This window comes from Bubalus kerabau, chromosome 15, assembly GCF_029407905.1.
Source record: "Bubalus kerabau isolate K-KA32 ecotype Philippines breed swamp buffalo chromosome 15, PCC_UOA_SB_1v2, whole genome shotgun sequence".
Classification (NCBI taxonomy): Eukaryota; Metazoa; Chordata; class Mammalia; order Artiodactyla; family Bovidae; genus Bubalus; species Bubalus kerabau.
This window is the reverse complement of record NC_073638.1, coordinates 48861156-48864644: the sequence shown is the minus strand read 5'-3', so window position 1 is coordinate 48864644 and position 3489 is coordinate 48861156. Positions and strand designations below refer to the sequence as shown.

At 39.6% G+C, this 3489-nt stretch overlaps 1 pseudogene; it reads left to right on the top strand.

The window, feature by feature from the left end:
• The first annotated feature begins 1833 nt into the window (after positions 1–1833).
• Positions 1834–3243, top strand: LOC129629085 (hemoglobin fetal subunit beta-like; annotated as a pseudogene).
• The last annotated feature ends 246 nt before the right edge of the window (positions 3244–3489 follow it).

The following is a 3489-nucleotide window of genomic DNA, read 5'->3' as shown; positions in this document are numbered from 1 at the left end:
AATTTAATCAACTGAAACTCAGAACTAAAGGTCAAATCAAATTTTGTTTGTTTTTTTTGTTTTTAACATTTAAAATATTTGAAAGATTTCTTTTCCCAGAAGTCAACATATGGAAATTTTTTTTCTATGTATAGACCAATAGTTAGAGCCTCTTTCTTTGAAGGTTGCAGAAAAGAGTGATTGTAAATCAAAAATGTTTAAATTCTATATTTTTCCCCCTATAATCTTGTGGGCGTATAATCCTACCCTAACTTCCAGAAAGCTAGGCAAGAGCCAAGACTTTTCTACATGTCTGAAAATATCAGAATGAATTTGTTCACAAGTACTTGATGGGGAATGGGCCAGATCAAAGGGGTGAGGAATCTTCATTTACCTAGAAATGATGGAAAAATATTTTGGAGGATGGAGTAACAAAAGCTGGACATTTACAAATTTTTTTGTAACAACTAGAAATGCAGAGGTCCTTTCCTTCTAGTTCCCCTAAAAATATATTAGTTGGAGTTACAGAGACATAGAGTTGAAAGAATGAGAGATTTTTTTACAACATGTTTTGCCAGTGATGGCAAAGGTGAGAGAAAGGTAATTCTAGACATCAAGTTGTCTGAATCAGGAGAAGGTTCTAAGGTGAGAGAAGGGAAGTAAATATATATGCTCCTATCCTTACTGAAAGGAAGTGGAAATTCAAGAAGAAGGGAAGATGCAGAAAGTAGAGATGATAGAAAGTAGGGGACACTCAGGGAACTCTGAGATCTAATGCTGAGCTCAGAAATGCTTGCTGCTTTTGCTTTTTCATTGAATCTTCTAGTAGTAAGAAGCAGACCTCTACACTTCAGAAGTTCTTCTTCCCTAAGAAGGTAAGAGGATTTATTACATGGGTTGGAGGAGGTGCAAAGAGAGAAGAAATATTTGAAAAGCTGTAGATAAAGAAGGATACATTTTAGTAAAAGAAGGTATAAACAAAGTATATAGAGAAAACAGAATTAAAGATGAATTGAAATAGAAGAAATTTTTATGCACACAGTACTCTTAGAGGTTTAGGGGAGAAAACCAAGTAATCTGATTCAAACTGGAATGTCTTTCCACAATTTTATCTCTCCTTTTAAATTACAGAGAAGCTTCTCTGTTCTTGAAGACACTTTCCCAGGTCAGTTTATGAGGAAACAATTTATATGCCTCGATTTAGTCTTTGAACACATTGCCACTCTCAGGGTTATTGAAACTTTGAGGGTTTGATTGACTTTTTACTTCTTTGTATTTCTTACTACATGGAGAGGTCTCTATGTTTTCATCTATGGATTAATGGTGTAGCTATTTCATAGAAATTCTTGATCCATACTTATTCTATTTTCCTATCATTATTTATTTGGTCACAAATTAAATTAAGAAAAAATTGAATGAGTAGATAATCAAATGAATATTTGTTTTCATACCAGAACGACTTAATCCCAAACAAGCAAACAAAAGAGATGCATATTTAGAACAGGGGCTGTCCTTATCCATGCTGTCCTTGTAATTATTTTGCATATTCTGAAGACACAGGAGATGATCCATCCACATCATCTTAAGCTGAATCATAGTGGACAAATCCTTTCCACTTTCTGGATCCCGGATTCTTCATTTGTATAATAAGAAAATGGAGGAGGTGGTTTCCAAGAGGTTACCCTCGTTGTGATTCTAAAATCTCTACAAGCAAACTTGCTAAGGAAGATGATTTTGGTAGCAGTTTGTATTGCTGGATGATTGAGACCTAGAGATGCCCAGAAAGAGGGCTGAAGGTCTAAAGTCGGTGCCAGGAAGACTAAGGAGAGGTATGACTGTCATCATTCAAACCTCACCCTGTGGAACCACACCCTGGCCTGAGCCAATCTGCTCACAGAAGCAGGGAGGGCAGGAGGCAGGGCTAAGCATAAAAGGAAGAGCTGGGCCAGCTGCTGCTTACACTTGCTTCTGACACAACCGTGTTCACTAGCAACTACACAAACAGACACCATGCTGAGTACTGAGAAGAAGGCTCCCGTCACCTCCCTATTCGCCAAGGTGAAAGTGGATGAAGTTGGTGGTGAGGCCCTGGGCAGGTAGGTATCCCACTTACAAGGCAGGTTTAAGGAGAGTGAAATGCACCTGGGAGTGTGAGGACAGAGCCGTCCCTGAGATTCCGAAAGCTGCTGACTTCTTCTGACCTTGTGCTGTTTTCTCCCCTTAGGCTGCTGGTTGTCTACCCCTGGACTCAGAGGTTCTGTGAGTTCTTTGGGGACTTGTCCTCTGCCGATGCCATTTGAAGGCCCGTGGCAAGAAGGTGCTAGACTCCTTCAGTGAGGGCCTGAAGCAACTTGATGACCTCAAGGGTGCCTTTGCTTCGCTGAGTGAGCTGCACTGTGATAAGCTGCACGTGGATCCTGAGAACTTCAGGGTGAGTTTGTGGAATCCTCAATATTCTCTTTTTATGGTCAAGCTTGTGTCATGGGAAGAGGGCTGACTGGCAGGACGTAGTTTAAAAAGGAGAAGATGTATTCTGGTTAAAGTGCTAAGGACTCCTCAGAACCGTTTAGATTCTTTTAACTTCTTTGCTCACAATAATCATTTCTTCTGATTCATTCTTGTTCTCTGTTGTCTGCAATGTCTTCTCTTTTTAATTATACTCTTTGAGTGTTCAATTTGAAAAAAAGATTTCTTCATCTACTTTAAAAATGATATCTAATATTTTCCCCTTATCTGTTCCTTTCAAGGGATAAAATGTCATATTGCTTTTTGAAGTGATTCAAAATAATAAAAATGATAACAAGTTCTGGATTAAGATAGAAAGAGGGAAACATTTCTAAATATAAATTCAGCCTGCTATGGGTAGCTTCACATCAGCAGTAGCATCTATACTTCAGTCATCTTTGTGCTAATACCCTAGGGGCACAGCTTGGGATGAATCTGAAATACTCTGAATCTAACCTGGGTGCCTGCACTAACCCTGCCCTTGCTTAATGTCTTTTCCACGCAGCTCCTGGGCAACGTGCTGGTGGTTGTGCTGGCTCGCCGCTTCGGCAGTGAATTCTCCCCGGAGCTGCAGGCCAGCTTTCAGAAGGTGGTGACTGGTGTGGCCAATGCCCTGGCCCACAGATATCACTAAGCTCCCCTTCCTGATTTCCAGGAAAGGTCTTTTCATCCTCAGAGCCCAAAAACTGAATATGGAAAAATTATGAAGCATTTTGTGCATCTTGCCTCTGCCTAATAAAGACATTTATTTTCATTGCACTGGTGTATTTAAATTATTTCACTGTCTCTTACTCAGATGGGCACACGGGAGGGCAAAGCACTGAAGACATAAAGAAATGAAGGGCTAAGTTGAGACTTTGAGAAAATATATCAGTATCTTGGACCCCATGACAAGAGTGGTTGTAAACAGCTGATGTTATTGGAAAACCGGCTCTGCTCCTTAGTCTTACTTTCCTTTAAAGAATTCAAGTTGCAGTTTAATTTGTGAATTAGATCATTGCTAAG